Here is a 21,620-nt window from a genome sequence, read left to right as displayed (position 1 = left end):
TTCCAGTAGACTGCATTCCACTCCATTCCATTAAACAGCACTCCACTCTAATCCATTCCAATCCATTCCACTCCACTCCGTTCCATTCCACTCCACTCCACGAAATTCCTTTTAATACCACTGCATTCCTTTCAACTGCATTCCAATACACTCCACTCCATTTCACTCCACTACATTCCATTGCATTCCACTCCATTCCATTCCATTCCGTTTCGTTCCATTCCACTGCACTCTACTACAATCCACTCAATTCCACTCGGCACCTCTCCACTCCACTCCACTCCACTCTACTCCACTCCATTCCATTCCATTCCATTCCACTCCACTCCATTCCATTCCATTCCACTCCACTCCACTCCATTACATTCCACTCCACTCCACTCCATTCCACTCCACTCTTTTGCAATCAATTCAACTCCACTCCACTTCATTCATCTCCACGCCATTCCACTCCACTCCTCTGCATTCCTTTCCATTCCATGCCACTGCATTCCATTCCATTCCATTCCATTCCACTACTTTACTCTGCACTCCACTCCATTCCACTCCACTCCACTCAATTCTATGCCATTCCACTCCATCCCAATACATTCCATTCCATTCCACTCCATTGAGTTTCATTCCATTCAATTTCACTGCACTCCACTCTATTCCATTGCATTTTATTCCACTGCAATCCTCTCTACTGCAGTCAACTCCAATCCACTCCATTCCACTCCATTCTATTCCACTACATTTAACTCCATTGCATTCCATTCCACTCCACTACACTCCATTCCATTACACTCCACTCCACTCCATTCCATTCCACTCCGCTCCACTCCACTCCATTCCATTCCACTCCGCTCCACTCCACTCCATTCCATTCCACTCCGCTCCACTCCACTCCATTCCATTCCACTCCGCTCCACTCCACTCCATTCCATTCCACTCCGCTCCACTCCACTCCATTCCATTCCACTCCATTCCACTCCACTCCATTCCATTTCACTACATTCCTTTCCATTGCTTTTCACTCCAATCCATTCCATTCCACTCCACTCCACTCCACTGCATTCCATTCCACTCCACTGCACTCCATTCCTCTCCACTCTACTCTTTTCCATTCCATTCCACTACATTCCACTCCAGTCCATTCCACCACAATCCACTCCATTCCACTTCATTCCAGGCCACTCCACTCCACTCCATTCCATTCCACTGCACTCCACTCCACTCCATTGTATGCTAATCCATTCCACTCCACTCCATTCCACTTCTTTCCACCCCACTTCACTACAATCCACGACAGTACATTACACTGCACTCCTTCCCACTCCATTCCACTCCACCTCGTTCCTTACCATTCAACTAGACTCCACTTCTTTCCATTCCACTCCATTCCATTTCAATCCTCTGCATTCCAATCCATTCCGTTCCATTCCATTCCATTCCTTTCCATTCCACTCCTTTCCATTGCACGCCACTCCATTCCGTGCTACTCCATTCCATTCCACTACATTCCATTCCATTCCACCCTGTTTCATTCCATTCCACTCCATTCCAGTCCATTCCAATCCACTCCACTCAATTCCATTCCATTCCCTTCCATTCGTCTGCAATCCTTTCCACTGCACTCCTCTCCACTCCACCCCATTCCACTCCATTCCATTCCACTCCATTTAACTTCATTCCATTCCGTTGTATTCCACTACGCTCCTCTAACCTCCATTCCATTCCACTCAAATCCACCCCACTCCATTCTATTCTACTGCATTCCTATCCATTCCATTCCTGTCCATTCTATTCCACTACATTCCACTCCAATCCATTCCATTGCATTCCATTCCATTCCACTCCACTCTATTCTTCTCCATTCCACTCCATTCCAGTCCACTCCACTCCACTCCACTACTTTCCATTCCATTCCACTGGACTCCACTGCATTCCATTCCAATCCCTTCCACTCCTCTTCTTTCCATTCCACTTCACTACACTCCATTCCACTCCACTCCCTTCCACTGCAAACCACTCTACTCCACTCCATTCCATTCCGTTTCACTCCACTACATTCCATTCCATTCCTGTCTACTCCATTCCATTCCATACCATTCCACTCCATTCCACTCGACACCATTCCACTCCATTCCACTGAATTCCAGTACACTCCATTGGACTCTATTCCATTCCACTGCACTCCACTCCATTCCATTGCAATCCATTCCACTCCACTCCTTTCAGTTCCACTCAACTCCACTCCATTTCATTTAGTACCACTCTATTCCTTTCCACCCGATTCCAATCCACAACACTCCATTCCTCTCCCCGCCATTCCATTCCATTCCACTCCATTCCACTCCACTCCATTCCATTCCACTACATTCCTTTCCATTCCATTTCACTGCATTCCATTCCATTCCACTGAACTGTACTCCATTCCCTTCCACTCCACTCCACTCCAATTCATTCCACTCCACTAAACTCCACTCCTTCCACTCGATTCCTTTCCATTCTACTCCTTTCCATTCCTTTCCATTCCATTCCACTACATTCCACTCCAGTCCATTCCACTCCAATCCACTCCAATCCACTCCATTCCTCTTCATTCCTGTCCACTCCACTCCACTCCATTCCACTGCATCCACTCCAGTCCATTGTATTCCATTCCATTTCACTCCACCCCGTTGTATACCATTCCACCCCACTCCACTCCACCCCATTCCATTCCATTCCATTCCATCCCACTCCTTTTCATTCCCCTCCACACCATTCCACTTCACCCCTTTCTTTCCATTCAACTAGACTCCACTCCTTTCCACTCCACTGCATTCCACTCCACTCCTCTGCATTCCATTCCATTCCATTCCTTTCCATTCCATTCCATTCCATTGCATTCCTTTGCATTCCACTCCTTTCCACTCCATTCCATCATATTCAGTTCCATTTCACTACATTCCATTCCACTCCATTCCATTTGAATCCATTCCACTCCATTCCATTCCATTCTTCTGCAATCTTTTTCCACTGCACTCAACTCCATTCCATTCCATTCCACTGCATTCCATTCCACTCCATTTTTCTCCATTCCATTCCATTGTATTCCACTCCACTCCTCTCCCCTCCATTCCATTCGACTCCATTCCACTCCATTCCACTGCATTCCATTCCACTCCATTTTTCTCCTTTCCATTCCATTGTATTCCACTCCACTCCTCTCGCCTCCATTCCATTCGACTCCACTCCACTCCATTCCATCCTACTTCATTCTTTTCCATTCCATTCCTCTCCATTCAATTCCACTTCACTCCTCTCCGTTCCATTCCATTTCATTCCATTCCACTCCAGTCCAGTCCACTCTATTCCACTGCTTTCCATTCCATTCCACTGCACTCCACTGCATTCCATTCCAATCCATTCCACTCCCCTTCTTCCCATTTCACTCCACTCCACTCCACTCCATTCCACTCCATTCCACTTCACCACACTCCACTCCATTCCATTCCATTGCACTCCACTCCACTCAATTCCATTCCTATCTACTCCATTCCATTCCATACCATTCCCCTCCATTCCATTCCCCACCATGTACCTCAATTCCACTGAATTCCAGTACACTCCATTCCACTCTATTCCATTCCACTGCACACCACTCCTTTCCATTCCAATCCTTTCCACTCCACTCCGTTCCTTTCCACTCCACTCCACTCCATTCCATATAATACCACTCAATTCCTTTCCACAGGAATCCAGTCCACTCCACTCCTTTCCTCTCCACTCCTTTCCATTGCATTACACTCCGTTCCACTCCTCTAAACTCCATTACTTTCCTTTCCATTCCACTCCACTCCACTCCATTCCACTTCACACCAAAACACTCCACTCCACTCCATTCCATTCCATTCCACTCCATTTCTTTCCATTCCACTACAATCCATTCAAATACATTCCACTCCACACTACTCCACTCCACTGCACTCCAAGCCACTCCATTCCATTCCCTTCCTTTTCGCTGTATTGCATTCCATTCCACTCCACTCCATTCCATTACACTCCACCCAACTCCATTCCATTCCATTCCACTCCATCCCAGTACACTGCACTCCATTCCACTCCAATTCACTCCACTACACTACACTCGACTATATTCCATGTCATTCCATACCACTTCTCTCCATTCCATTCTATTCCACTGCATTCTATTCCATTCCATTCCACTCCACTCCACTCAGTTCCACTCCATTCCTTTCCATTCCATTCCACTCCACAATATTCCATTCCCTTCCATTCCATTCCACTCCCTTCCACTCCATTCCACTCAACTCCACTACTTCCACTCCACTACATTCCATTCTTATCTAATCCAATCCACTCCACTCCAATCCACTCCACTGCATTCCATTCCCTTCAATTCAACTCCATTCCTATCCACTCCAAACCATTCAACTCCAATCCACTCCAATCCTTTCTATTCCATTAGAGTCACCTCCATTACATTCCAATCCAATCCACTGCAGTCCTCTCCACTGCACTCCACTCCACTCCATTCCACTCCATTCCATTCCACTCTGCTCCACTCCACTCTTTTCCATTCCACTCCTTTTCACTCCACTCCATTCCACTCCACTACATTCTTTTCCATTCCATTTCACTCCATTCCATTCCTATCCACTCCACTCCACTCCATTCCATTCCACTCTACTCCACTCCACTCCATTCCACTCCTCTCCACTGAACTCCACTTCACTCCACTGCACTGCTTTCCATTGCACTCTACTCCATTCCATTCCATTCAATTCCACTACATTCCACTCCAGTCCATTCCACTCCATTAAACTTCATTGCACTGCATTCCAGTTCTCTCCACTCCACTCCACTCCATTCCATTCCATTACCCCGCACGCCACTCCACTCCACTGTATTTCAATCCATTCCAGTCAACTCAATTCCACTTCACTCCACTCCACTCCACTCCATTCCTTGCCACTCCATTCCATTCCCCTCCACTCCACTCCATTCCATTCCACTCCTCTCCATTTCTTTCCATTCAACTCCACTCCACTCCATTACATTCCATGTCATTCCATTCCATTCCGCTCCACTCCACTCCAATCAACTACATTCCATTCCATTCCATTCTACTCCACTACACAGCACTCCACTCCAATCCATTCCGTTCCATTGCATTCCACTCCATTCTACTCGAATCCACTCCATTCTACTCCACTTTATTCCATTCCATTCCATTCAATTCCAGTCCATTCCAGTCCACTTCACTCCAATCCACTCCCTTCCACTGCACTCCACTCAATTCCATTCCAATCCATTCCACTCCAATATATTCCATTCCTTTCCATTCTATTCCAATCCACTCCATCCTATTCCACCGCACTCCACTCCATTCTACTGCAATCCACTCGATTCCCTTACATTCTATTCCATTTTACTCCATTCCATTGCACTCCAATCCCCACCATTCCATTCCACTCCATACCATTCCAGTACATTCCTCTCCACTCCAATCCATTCCATTACATACCACTGCTTTCCATTCCATTCCATTCCACTCCACTCCACTCAATTCTACTGCACGATGTTGCATTCCATTCCATTTCATTCCACTCCACTCCACTTAACTCCACTCCACTCCATTCCATTGTCCTCCACTGCACTCCACTCTATTCCACTTCACTGCATTAGAATCCACTCCATTCCATTCCATGCTACTCCATTCCATTCCTCTCCACTCCATTCCATTCCACTCCACTGCACTACTTTCCACTCCATTCCACTCTATTACAATTCATTCCACACCATTCCATTCCACTACACTCCATTCCACTACACTCCACTCAATTCCACTCCATTCCATTCCATTCCTTTCCACCCCAATCCATTCCATTCCATTCAACTTCATTCCACTCCATTCCACTCCATTCCACTCCATTCCACTCCATTCCACTCCACTCCACTCCATTCCACTCCATTCCACTCCATTCCACTCCACTCCACTCCATTCCACTCCACTCCACTCCACTCCATTCCACTCCACTCCACTCCACTCCACTCCTCTCAATTCCACTCCATTCCATTCGATTCCATTCCACTCCACTCCATTCCATTCCATTCCATTCCAGTCAACTCCTTTCCTCTCCAGTCACTCCATTCCACTCCAATCCAATCCATTCCACTCCATTCCACTCCAATCCATTGCATTCCACTCTTCTCCATTCCATGCCATTACATTCCACTGCATTCCATTCCACACCATTCCACTCCGTTCCACTGAATTCCATTCCACTCCATTCCACTCCATTCCATTCCACTACACTCTACTCCAATGCTTTCCAGTCCATTCCGGTCCACTCCTTTGCATTCTACTCCACTCCTTTCCTTTCCATTTAATACAACTCCATTACATTCCACTCCACTCCCCTCCATTCGACTAAACTCTATTCCAATGCATTCCACTCCAATCCATTCCACTCCACTCCAATCCACTCCATTCCATTTCATTCCACTCCACACCACTCGATTCCACTCCATTCCATTTCATTCTACTCCATTCAAGTCCTCTCCATTCCACTCTACTCCATTCCATTCCACTCCATACCATTCCATTCCATACCATTTAATTCCACTCCACTCCCCTCCATTCCATTCCATTCCATTCCACTCCTCTCCATTCCACTCCACTCCACACCATTCCACTTTACTCCATTCCACTCCACTCCGTTCCACTCCTCTCCATTCTATTTCTTTCCATTCAACTCTGTTCCACTCCACTCCACTCCAATCCACTTCACTCCGCTTTGTTCCATTCCATTCCGTTTCACTCAACTCATTCCACTCCACTCCATTCCAGACCACTCCACTCCACTCCACTCCATTCCCTTTCACTCCATTCCACTGCACTCCATTACATACTATTGCACTATACTCCACTGCATTCCTCTCCACTGCATTCCACTCCACTCTGCTCCATTCTATTCCATTCAATTAAATGCCACTCCATTCCATTCCATTCCATTCCACTCTACTCCTTTCCACACCACTCTGCTCCATTCTATTCCGTTCCATTCCACTCCACTCCAATTCATTCCAATCAATTCCATTCAATTCCAATCCACTCCATTCCTTTCCACTCCACTCTACTCCATTCTACTCCACTCTGTACCACTCCATTCCATTCCATTACACTCCACTCCACTTCATTCCAATCCATTCCACTCAATTGCTCACCAGTCCACTTCACTGCATTCCATTCCAGTCCACTCCTCTCCACTTCATTCCAATCCATTCCACTCAATTCCAGGCCACTCCACTTCACTCTATTCCATTCCATTCCATTCCATTCCACTCCATTCCATTCCATTCCACTCTAATCTATTCCACTCCACTCCACTGAACTCCACTCCTTTCCATTACTTTCCTTTCCACTGCATTCCATTAGTCTCCACTCCATTCCAGTACACTTCACTGCATTCCACTCCACTCCACTCAACTCTGTTCCTTTCCACTCCACTCCATTACTTTACCCTTCACTCCATTCTCTTCCATTCCATTCCACTGCACTCCACCCCACTCCACTACATTCCACTCAATTCCACTATATTCTATTCCACTCCATTACACTCCAATCCATTCCATTCCATTCCGCTCCACTCCACTCCACTCCATTTCATTGCACTCCATTTCACTCCACTCCATTCCATTCCATGACGTTCTATTCCATTGCATTGCACACCATTCCATTCCATTCTACTCCACTCTACTCCATTCCATTCCAATCCACTCCACTGCTTTCCACTCCTGTTCACTCCACTTCTCTCCATCCGACTCCATTCCATTCCGCTGTACTCCATTCCTTTCCATTGCATTCCATTCCACTTCATTTCCCTCCCCTCCATTCCACTCCATTTCATTCAACTCCATTCTATTCCAGTCCTTTCCAATACATTCCACTCCACTCATTCCATTACACTTCATTCCACTCTAATCCACTCCATTCCATTTAATTCCACTCCATTCCATTCCTCTCAATTCCACTCCACACAACTCCATTCCACTCCACTCCATTTCATTCCATTCCATTCTGCTCAAATCCATTACTCTTCACTCCACTCCACTATACTTCATTCCCTTCCATTCCATTCTATTCTTCTCCACTCCATTCCACTTCATTCCACTCCAATCCAGTCCACTCCAGTCCACTCCACTCCCTTCCATTCCATTCTATTTCTCTGTACTCCACTCCATTCCATTCCAATGCTTTCTGATCCACTCCATTCCATTCCACTAATCTCCACTGCACTCCACTCAACTCCACTCCGTTCCATTCCACTCTACTGTATTCCATTCCATACCATTCCACTCCATTCCACTCCACTCTATTCAACTCCTTTCACCTCTATTCCACTGCTTTCCCGTCCACTTCTCTCCCAGCCATTCCATTCATTTCCACTGCACTCCACTCCATTCCATTCCAATCCATTCCTCTCCACTCCATTCCATTTAATACTACCCCATTTCATTCCACTCCATTCCACTCCACTCCACTCCACTCCATTCCATTCCATTCTACTCCATTCCACTCCACTCCACTGTACTTCATTTCATTCCATTCCATTCCACTACAATTCACTCAACTCCACTACATTTTATTCCACTCCATTCCATTCCTCTATTTTCCACTCCACTCCACTCCACCCCACTCCATCCCATCCCATTTGATTCCACTCCAATCCACTCCAATCCATTCCATTCCATTCTTCTCCCCTGCACTCCACTGCACTCTATTCCACTGCACTCCATTCCACTCTACTCCTTTCCTTTCCACTCCTTTCAATTCAATTCCTCTCAATTCCACTCTACTCCATTCCACTCCACTGCACTCCATTCCACTCAATTCCATTCCATTGCATTCCATTCCATTCCATTCCTCTTCATTCCTCTCCATTCCACTCCATTCGACTGCGTTCCTTTCCATTCCACTCTACTCCTTTCCACTCCACTCCATTCCATTGCTTTCATTTCAACTCTATTCCACTCCACTCTACTCCACTCCATTCCATTGCTTTCATTTCAACTCTATTCCACTCCACTCTACTCCATGCCACTCCACTCCACTCAGTTTCATTCCATTCCATCTCAATCCATACCATTCCACTCCATTCTACTCCATTCGACTCAACTCCACTCCATCCGACTCCATTCCACTACATTGCATTCCATTCCATTCAATTCCACTCCATTCCTTCCACTTCACTACATTCCAGTCAACTCCACTCCATTCTTCTCCACTCCACTCCATTGCATTCCATTCCACTGCACTCCACTGCACACCTCTCCACACCATTCCTCTCCATTCCATCACACTCCATTCAACTCTACTCTATTCCATTCCATACCATACCACTCCGTTCCATTCCATTCTACTCCATTCCTCTCCACTCAACTCCATGCCACTCCACTCCATTCTATTCAATTCCATACCATTCCACACATATCCACCCCACTCCTCTCCATTCCACCACTCTGCATTCCATTCCATACCTTTCAATTCCACTCCACTCCACTCCTCTCCATTTCATTCAACTCCACGCCACTCCAATACATTCCATTGCACTCTACTCCATTCCATTCCACTCCACTCCATTCCATTACACTCCACTCCATTCCATTCCATTCCATTCCAATGCACTCAACTCCAGTCCATTCCAGTCCACTCCACTCCACTCCATTCTACTCCAGTCCATTACACAGCATTGCACTCCATTGTATTCTATTCCATTAAACTCCACTCCACTCCATTACAATTTATTCCTCTCCATTCCACTCCACTCCACTCCATTCCTTTCCATTCCGTTCCATCCCACTAGATTCCACTCCACTCCATTCAAGTCCATTCCACTCCATTCCAGTCCACTCCACTCCACTCAACTCCATTCCAATCCGTTCCACTGCATTCCACTACATTTGATTCCAATTCATTCCACTACATTTGATTCCAATTCATTCCACAATACTCCATTCATTCTACTCCACCTACTCCACTTCATTCCGTTTAATTCCACTCTATTCCCTTCCACAACATTCCACTCCACTAAAGTCCGTTTCACTCCACTCCATTCCATTCCATTCCACTGGACTCCACTCCTTTCGTTTCCACTTCATTCCACTCCACTGCATTCCACTCCACTCCTTTCCACTCCACTCAGCTCCATTCCATTCCTTTCCATTCCACTCCACTCAGTTCCATTCCATTTCACTCTACTACATTCCAGTCCACTCTGCTACCTTCCATTCCATTCGATTCCTCTCCACTCCACTCCATTCCAATCCATTCCACTCCATTCCACTAAACTTCATTCCATTCCTCTCCACTCCATTCCATTCCAGTTCACTCCATTCCACTCCACTCCTTTCCATTCCTTTCCATTCCACTCCATTCCTTTCCCTTCCATTCCACTCCATTCCACTCCACTCCATTCCAGTCAACTCCACTTCATTCCACTCTACTCTACTCAATTCAACTCCATTACATTCCACTCGTCGCCATTCCATTCCACTGCATTACATTCCACTCCATTCCACTCCACTACATTCAATCCCATTCCGCTACACTCCACTCCACTCCATTCCATTACCCTCCGTTCAGTTCCACTCCATTCCACTCCACTACAATCCTTGCCATTCCACTCCACTCCATTCCATTCCATTCCACTCTACTCCACTCCAATCCATTCCCTTCCAATCCACTCCACTCCTTTACACTCCTTTCCACTCCACTGCTCACCACCCCACTCCATTCCATTCCATTCTATTCCATTCCATTCCATTCCATACCATTCCACTGCATACCCCTCCAAGCCATTCTACTCCATTCCATTCCACTCCATTCTGCTCCTCTCCATTCCACTCCACTACACTCCGTTCCATTCCGCTCCACTCCATTCCATTCCATTTAATTCCACTCCGTTTCATTCCACTCCACTCCACTCCACTCCATTCCATTACAAATCCACTCCACTCCACTCCATTCCATTCAATTTCATTCCACTGCACTCCACCCCACTCCACTCCACTAAACTCCACTCTACTCCACTCTGTTTCATTCCACTCCACTCCACTCCATTCCTTTCCATTCCATTCCACTCCACTCAACTCCATTCCACGCCACTCCACTCCACTTCACTTCATTACATTCCACTCCATTCCACTCCACTCCATTCCACTTCATTCCACTCCATTCCTCTCCATTCCAGTCCACTCCACTCCGCTCCATTCCACTTCACTACACTGCACTCCACTCCATTCCATTCCATTCTATTCCACTTCATTCCACTGCATTCCAGTCTACTCCACTCCACTCCTCTCCACTCCCTTCCATTCCACTCCACTCTAATCCATTCCATTCCATTCTATTCCAATCCATCCCACTCCACTCCATACCACTCTATTCCACTGCATTTCAGTCCTCTCCAATCCACTCCTCTTCAGTCCACTCCATTCCATTCCACTCTACTCCATTCCATTCCATTATATTCCACTCCATTCCACTCCACTCCATTCTACTCCATTCCTTTGCATTCCAGTCTAATCCACTCCACTCCCGGCTATTCCATTCCATTCCATTACAGTCCACTGCATTCCATTCCAATCCTTTCCACTCCAATCTCTTCCATTCCGTTCCACTCCACTCCACTCCATTTTATTTAAAACGAATCAATTTCATTCTACTCCTTTCCAGTCCACTCCACTCGATTCCAAACCATTCAACTCCTTTACACTCCACTCCACTATATTCCACTCCATTCCTTTCCAGTAGCCTCCATTCCACTCCACTGCATTCCACTCCATTCCAGTGCATTCCACTCCTTTCCATTCCAGTCCACTCCACTCCACTCCATTCCTTTCCTTTCCACTGCACTAATCTCCATTCAATTCCAATCCATTCCACTTGACTCCATTCTATTCCACTCCAATTCACTCCATTCCACTGAATTCCACTTCTTTCCATTCCACTCCATTCCACTCCATTCCATTGCATTCCTTTCCATTCCACTCCACTCCACTCTATTTCACTTCACTCCATTCCACTCCACTCCACTCCATTTCATCCCATTGCACTGCACTCCATTCCATTCTATTCCAATCCATTCCACTCCACTCCATTCCATTCCACTCCACGACACTCGTTTCCACTCCATTCCACTGAATTCCACTCGATTCCATTTCACTCCATTCCACTCCTTTCCATTCCATTCCATTCCATTAAACACCACTCCACTCCGTTTCACTTCACTCCATTCCACTCCACTCCACTCCATTCCATTACATTCCACTCCACTCCATTCCAATCCATTGAACTCAATTCCAATCCACTCCACTCCATTCCCTTCCATTCCTTTCCATTCCATTCCATTCCCTTCCAATCTTTTCCACTCCACTCTACTCCATTCGACTCCACTCCATTCCATTACACTCCATTTCATTCCACTCTATTCCACTCCATTACACTCTATTCCATTCCATTCCACTCTATTCCATTCCACTCCACTCCATTCCTCTCCACTCCACTACACTCCACTACTTCCATTCCAGTCCAATACATTTATTTCCACTAAACTCCATTCTGTTCCATTCCACTGCACTTTACTCCATCCACTCCACTCCATTCCACTCCACTCTATTCCATTCCATTCCACTCCAATCCACTGCATTCCACTCCACTCCACTTCATTCTGCTCCATTCCATTCCATTCCAATCCTCTCCATTCCATTCCAGTCCATTCCACTCTTCTCTATTCCACTGCACTCCAATCCATTCGATTCCAATCTTTTCCACTCCACTCCTTTCCAACCATCTCCACTCCACTCCACTCCATTCCATTTAATACCACTCCATTCCAATCCAATTCATTCCACTCCACTCCATTTCATTCCATTCCTCTCCAATCCACTCCATTCCTCTCCACTCCATTTCACTCCACTTTAATCCATTCCATTCCATTCCATTCGAATCCATTGCTTTCCAATCCATTCCATTCCACTCCACTCAACTCCATTGCACTTCACTCCATACCACTCCACTCCACTCCTTTCTATTCCATTCCATTCCATTCCATTCCATTTCAATCCTTTCTACTCCACTCCAGTCCACTCTGCTCCATTCCATTACATTCCATTACATTCCACTCCATTGCATTCTCCTGAACTCCGTTCCAGTCCACTCCACCCCATTAGACTCCACTGCACTCCGTTTAATTCCACTCCATTCCTTTCCTCTCCATTGCACTCCACTCCACTCCATTCCACTCCATCCCATTCCATTCTATTCTATTTCATGCCACTCCGCTCCACTCCATTCTACTCCATTGCATTCCACTATTCTCCTTACCACTCCACTCCAACCCATTCCACTCTAATCCATTCCAATGTACTTCTTTTCACTCTACTCCTTTCTATTCCTTTCCATTCATCTCTATTCCACTCCAGTCCACTCCGTTCCATTCCATTTCACTCCACTCATTCCACTCCAGTCCATTCCATTCCACTCCACTCCATTCCATTCCACTCCACTCCTTTCCATTAGATTCCATTCAATTCCACTCCATTCCAGTCATCTCCACTCCAATCCTCTCCTCTCCACTCCATTCCACTCCATTTAACTCCATTCTATTCCACTCCATTCAATTCCACTCCATTCAATTCCAATCGATTCCACTCCACTCCGCTGCCTTCCAATCCACTCCATTCCACTCCACTCAGCGTCACTCCATTCCATTCAATTCCAATCCACTCCATTCCATTCCATTCCACTCTACTCCATTTCACTCCAGTCCACTCCATTCCTATCCATTCCATTCCATTCCATTCCACTTCATTCCAATCCATTCCATTCCTTTCCATTCCACTCCACTCCATTGCAGACCACTCCACTCCTTTCCACTCCACTTCTCTCAACTCCATTCTATTCCACTCCAATCCTTTCCATTCCACACCACTCCAATACATTCCACTCCATTCCTCTGTACTCCACCAAACTCCACTCCACTCCAATCAATTCCATTACATTCCATTCCACTCCATTCCTTTGCATTCCGATCCCCTACACTCCAATCCATTCCATTGCACTCCATTCCACTTCACTCCATTCCATTCCACTACATTTCGTTCCATTCCATTCCAATCCATTCCATTGCATTCCTCTCCACTCCTGTCCATTCCTTTCCAATGCAGTCCATTCCTTTCCACTCCTCTCCACTCCACTCCTGTCTCCCCACTTCATTCCATTCCACTCTACTCTATTCCATTCCATTCCATTCCACTCCATTCCATTCCACTCCATTCCATTCCACTCCATTTCACTCCATTTCACTATATCCCATTCAAACTGACTCTATTCCAATCGATTCCACTCCACTCCATACCATTCCACTCCACTGCACTCCATTCCATTTAATTTCACTCCATTCCATTCCAATGCATTTCCCTTCACTCCACGCCATTCCACACCAATCCATTCCATTCCATTCAAATGCACTCCATTCCACTCCACTCCACTCCATTCCTTTCCATTCCATTCCACCATGCTCAACTCCATTCCACTTCAATCCACTCCATTCCAGTTCATTCCATTCCATTCCACTCCACATTCCAATCAATTCCACTCCATTCCAGTCCACTCCACTCCATGCCACAGCATTCCACTCCATTCCTCTGCACTAGATTCAATTCCATTCCAATCAATTCCAATCCACTCCACTCCATTCCGCTAAACTCTACTCCATTCCACTCCACTCCACTCTTCTCCATTCCATTTCATTCCACTCCACTCCTTTACTTTCCAGTCCATTTCACTCCCTTCCACTCCACTCCATTCCACTCCATTCCACTGCTTTCTAGTAAACTCCACTGCACTCCCCGCCATTCCATTCCATTCCACTGCACTCCACTCCATTCCATTCTAATCCATTCCACTCCATTCCACTCTTCTCCACTCCATTCCATGTAATACCTCTCTATTTCTTTACACTCCATTCCACTACAATCCACTCTATTCCATTCCACTCCTGTCCACTCCACTCCAATCTACTCCATTCCATTCCATTCCACTCCACTCCACTCCGTTCCATTCCATTCCTTTTGTCTTCATTCCAATCCACGCCACTGCATTGCACTCCATGCCATTCTGTTCCATTCCATTTAATTCCACTCCCATTCAGTCCACTCCATTGCATTACATTCCACTCCATTGTACTCCACTCCACATCATTGCATTCTATTCCATTCCATTCCATTCAATTCCACTGCACTCCATTCAACTCCACTGCACTCTGCTCCACTCCACTCCACCCTACTCCATTCCATTCCTTTCGATTCCATTCCATTCCATTCCATTCCGTTCCATTCCACTCCACTCCATTCTTTTCCATTCCATTCAACTCTATTCCCCTCCACTCCACTCCATTCCTCTTCACTCCACTCCGTTCCATTCCATTCCATTTCACTCCATTGCATTCCACTGCAGTTCACCCCATTCCACTCTATTCCACTCCATTCCACTCCACTCCACTCCATTTCATTCCATTCCGTTCCATTGCACTCCATTCCTTCCACTTCACTCCTTTCCAGTCCACTCCACTCAACTACATTCCATTCTATTTCACTCCATTTGATTCCATTCCATTCCCTTCCACTGCACTCCACTCCACTACAATCCACTCCACTACAATCCACTCCACTCTATTCCACTCCATTCCATCACACTTCATTCCACTCCACAAAATTCCATTCCATTCCAATCCATTCCACTCCACTCCATTCCAATCCAATACAGTCTATTCCACTCCATTCAATTCGAGTCCATTCCACTCCACCCCATTCCATTCCACTCCACTTCACTGCACTCCATTCCACTGAATTCCACTCCATTCCATTCCACTCCATTCCACTCCACTCCATTCCATTAAATTCCATTCAACTCCACACCACTCCATTCCACTTCACTCCATTCTACTCCACTCCACTCCATTCCAGTCCATTCCATTCCATTCCACTCCACTCCATTTCAATCCATTCCATTCCATTCCAGTCTACTCCTATCCACTCAATTCCATTCAAATCCAGTGCACTCCATTCAATTCGATTACAATCCATTCCATTCAACTCCATTCTACTCCACTGCATTGAATTCCATTCCACTCCTCTCCACTGCATTCCCCTCCACTCCACTCCACTCCATTCCATTCGACTCCCCTCCATTCGAATCCATTCCACTTCATACCACTGCACTCCTCTCCATTCCATTATGTTCCATTCCATTCCTCTCCATTCTATTCCACTTCACTTCATTTCAGTCCACTCCACTCAATTCCACTCCACTCCACTCCACTACACTCCATTCCATTCCAATCCATTCCACTCCACTGCATTCCATTGCATTCCACTGCACTGCATTCCATTACACTACTCTCCACCAAAGTCCTCTCCACTCAACTCCATTCCATTCTCTTCCAGTGCACTCCACATCATTTCATTCCAATCCATTCAACTCCACTCCATTTCATGCATCTCCACTCCACTCCATTACATTTAATTACATTCGATTCCATTCCACTTCATTCCACTCCACTCCAATCCATTCCATTCCAATCCATTCCACTCCACTCCATTGCATTCCACTCCACTCCACTCCATTCCACTCCACTCTACTGCATTCCAGTCCACTCCATTACATTCCTTTCTACTCAACTCCAGTCCATTCGACTCCACTCCATTACACTCCACTCCACTCCATTCCATTCCATTCCTCTCTACTCCAGTCCAATCCATTCCACTCCATTCCACTATACTCCACTCCATTCCATTCAATTCCATTCAATTCCATTCCAATCCTTTCTGCTCCACTCCACTCCATTCCACTCCACTCCACTCCACTCCATGCCATTCCATTCCATTCAAATCCATTCGTTTTCATTCCAGTCCATTGCTTTCCTTTCGACTCCATTCCAGTCATTCCACTCCAATCCACTCCATATCATTCCATTCCGTTCCATTCCATTCCGTTCCACTCCATTTCAATCCGTTCCACTCCTTTCTACTCTATTACAATCCCTTCCACTCCACTTCACTCCATTCCACTCCCTTCCCCTCCACTCAACTCCGTTTGATTACAGTCCACTCCACTCCATTGCATTCCACTCCATTCAACCCTACCGTATTCCTTTCCATTCCAGTCCACTCCACCCCACTCCATTCCATTCTAATCCATTCTATTCTTCTGCATTCCAATCCACTCCACTCCAATCCACTCCATCCCTTTCCATTCCATGCCATTTCATTCTACTTCACTTCACTTCACTACTGTCCACTCCATTCCATTAGACTCCACTGCACCCAAATCCACTCCATTCCACTACACTCCATTCCACTACACCCAATTCCATTTCATTCCATTTAATTCCACTCCACTCCACTCCACTATACTACATTCCATTCCATTCCATTCCATTGCACTCCACACTACTCCATTGCACGCCACTCCCTTCGACTCCAATACATTCTATTACATTTCATTCAAATTCATTCCACTCCACTCCATTCAATTCCATTTCACTCCACTCCACTCCATACTATTCCATTCCACTGCATTCCACACTACCCCATTGCATTCCACTCCACTACACTCAACTCCATTCCATTCCACTGCACTCCACTCCATTCCATTCCAATCCATTCCACTCCACTCCATTCCATTCCACTACACTCTACTCCACTACACTTCACTCCCCTCCATTCCGTTGGACCCGTTCCCACTCCACTCCTCTCCATGCCACTCCACTCCATTCCATACCACTGCACTCCAATCCATTCCATTCCATTCCACGTCTGTCAACTCCACTCCATTCCACCCCATTCCACTCCATTGCTGTCAACTCCACTACACTCCCTTCCATTCCATTCCAGTGCAATCCAGTTCACTCCATTCCATTCCTTTCCAATCCGTTCCCCTCCACTACATTCCATCCACTCCACTCTACTCTCCTCCACCTCACTGTATTCCATTCCACTCAACACCATTCCTCTCCATTCCTCTCCACTCCACTTCATTCCACTCCACTACATTCCATTCGTTTCCACTCCACTCCAATCCTTTCCACTCCACTCCAATCCTTTCCACTCCAGTCTATTACACTCCAATCCGTTCCATTCCATTCCATTCCATTCCATTCCATTCCACTCCACTACATTCCATTCCACTCCACTACATTCCATTCCACTCGAATCCACTCCATTCTACAACATTCTACTCCATTCCATTCCATTCCACTCCATTCCATTCCATTCCACTACACTCCATTCCACTCCACCCCATTCCACTCCACTCCATTCCATTGCATTGCATTCAATTCAATTCCACTCCACTCCACTGCATTCCACTCCACTCCACTCTTTTCCATTCCGTTACATTATATTCCATTCCACTCTTTTGCAATCCACTAAACTCAATTCCACTCCACTCCACTCCATTTCATGCCATTCCATTCCTTTCCAATCCATTCCTTTTCATTCCATTCCATTCCACTCCATTCCATTCTATTCCATTCCATTCCCTTCCATTCCAATCCATTACACTTCACTTCATTCCATTTCACTCCATTCCCCTCCATATCATTCCATTCCATTCCACTCCATTCCACTCCATATCATTCCATTCCATTCCAGTACATTCCTCTCCATTTCACTCCACTTCATTCCATTCCACTCCATTTGCCACCATTCCGCTCCATTCATTTTCACTCCATTCCACTCCACTCCATTCCATTCCACAGTACTCTATTCCATTCCACTGCACTATACACCACTCCTGTCAACTACATTCCGTTCCACTCCATTCCATTCCTCTCCATTCCACTCCAAACTACTCCATTACACTCCCATCCATTTCATTCCATTCCATTCCACTCCACTCCACTCCACTACAATCCATTACATTCCACTCCAATGTACTCCATTCCACTCCACTGCATTCCACTGCACTGCATTCCATTCCATTTCACTCCACCCCACTCAGCTCCATTCCACTCCAACCCTGTCCATTCCACTACACTCCACTCCATTCCATTCCTTGCCATTCCAATACATTCCATTCCATTCCAGTCTGCTCCATTCCACTCCACTCCATTCCTCTCCACTCCATTCCATTCCATTCCATTCAACTCCATTCCTCTCCACTACACTACATTCCACTCCACTCCACTCCTTTCCATTCCACTGCACTGCTTTCCATTCCATTCCATTCCATTCCACTCCACTCCATTCCACTCCACTCCAATACTGTCCACTCCACTCCCCAACATTCCATTGCATTCCATTCTACTCCACTCCATTCCATTCCACTACACTACATTCCGTTCCATTCCATTCCACTGCACTCTCCTCCAATCCACACCCTCATGTCCATTCCACTCCGTTCCATTCCACTCCATTCCACTCCTCTCTATTCCATGTAATTCCAGTCGACACCACTCCTCTCCATTCCATTGAACACTATTCCACTCCACTCATTTCCATTCCATTCCACTCCATTCCTTTCCATTCAATTCCGCTCCATTCCATTCCTCTCCATTACACTCCACTCCATTACACTCCAATCCCTTTCATTCCATTCCGCTCCACTTCTCTCCTCTCCAATCCATTCCATTCCACTCCAATGCACTCCATTCCACTCCAGTGCATTCCACTCCACCGCATTCCATTCCATTCCCTTCCACTCCTCTCAACTCAATTCCACTCCAACCCACTCCATTCCACTCCACTGTACTCCATTCCTTTCCATGCCATTCCACTCCATTCCATTCCATTCCATTCCACTCTACTCCATTCCGCCCCACTCCATTCCACTCCACTCCATTCAATTCCATTCCACTCAACTCCATTCTTCTCCACTCCAGTACATTCCACTCCACTTCACTCCATTCCATTCCATTCTATTCCACTACACTCCATTCCACTCCACTACACTCCTTTCCACTCCACTCACCAACATTCTGTTGCATTCCATTCCTCTCCACTCCATTACATTCCACTCCACTTCATTCCATTCCATTCCAATCCATTACCCTCCACTACATTCCATTCCACTCCACTCTACTCCCCTCCACCACACTCTATTCCATTCCACACCATTCCACTCCACTCTACTCCCCTCCACCACACTCTATTCCATTCCACACCATTCCACTCCTCTCCATTCTATGTCATTCCACTCGACATCACTCCATTACATTGCACCCCATTCCTCTCCACTCCATTCCATTCCGCTCCATTCCTTTCCATTCCAATCCACTCCACTCCATGTCATTCCAAATGAATCCCTTCCATCTGTTCCACTCCAGTACACTCCACTTCACTCCATTAAATTTAATTCCACTCCATTCCATTCCACTCCATTCCACTCCTTTCCCGCCCATTACACTACCCTCCATTCCATTCCATTTTACTCCACTCCACTCCATTCCACTCCTCTCCATTGCATTCCACTACACTCCACTCCATTCCATTCCACTCCACTCCACTCCTCTCCATTCCATTACTTTACTCTCCATTCAACTCCACTCCACTCCTTTTCATTTCATTCCTTTCCACTCCTTTCCACTCCACTCCACTCCTCTCCTCTTCACTCCATTCCATGCCATTCCATTCCAATCTAGTCCATTCCTTTTCATTCCACTCCATTCCGTTCCATTCCACTCCATTCCAGTCCATTTCACTCTAATCGACTCCATTCTATTCCATTCCTTTCCATTCCATTCCATTCCACTCCCTTCCACTCCATTCCATTCCATTCCACTACACTCTTCTCCATTCCACTCCCTTCAACTCCATTCCATTCCGTTCCATTCCACTCCATTCCACCTCTTTACATTCCATGTCATTCCACTCCACACCGTTCCTCTCCATTCCATTGCACTCCATTCCACTCCACTCTGCTAAACTCCACCCCACTCCACTCCATTCCATTCCACTCCATTCTATTCCTCGGCATTCCAAACCACACCACTCTATTCCACTCCATCCCATTCCATTCCATTGCATTTCACGTCACTCCACTCGACTCCATTCCACTACACTCCATTCTACTAAACTGCATGCCACTCTAGCCCATTCCATTCCTTTCCATTTCTTTCCACCCCACTCCACTCCACTCCCTTCCACTCCACTGCACTCCACTCTACTCCATTCCACTCCAATCCATTCCATTCCACTAAATTCCATTCCATTCCATTCCACTGCACTGCATTCCACTCCACACCATGGCATTCTATTCCATTCCACTACATTCCATTCCATTCCACTCCACTGCATTCCACTCCATTCCATTGCTCTCCACTCCATTCCATTCCATTCCATTCAACTCCATGCCGCTGCACTCCACTGCTTTTGGCTCCACTCCACTCCATTCCATTTCATTCCATTCCCTTCCTCTCCTTCCAATCCACTCCACTCCATGAAATGCCATTCCACTCCTTTGCAATCCATTTCACTAAATTCCATTCCATTCCTTTCCATTCCACTCCATTCCATTCCATTCCACTGCATTCCAGTCCATTCCACTCCACTCCACTCTATTCCTC

This window comes from Pongo pygmaeus, chromosome 11 (assembly GCF_028885625.2).
Source record: "Pongo pygmaeus isolate AG05252 chromosome 11, NHGRI_mPonPyg2-v2.0_pri, whole genome shotgun sequence".
Classification (NCBI taxonomy): Eukaryota; Metazoa; Chordata; class Mammalia; order Primates; family Hominidae; genus Pongo; species Pongo pygmaeus.
This window is presented reverse-complemented; position numbering follows the sequence as displayed.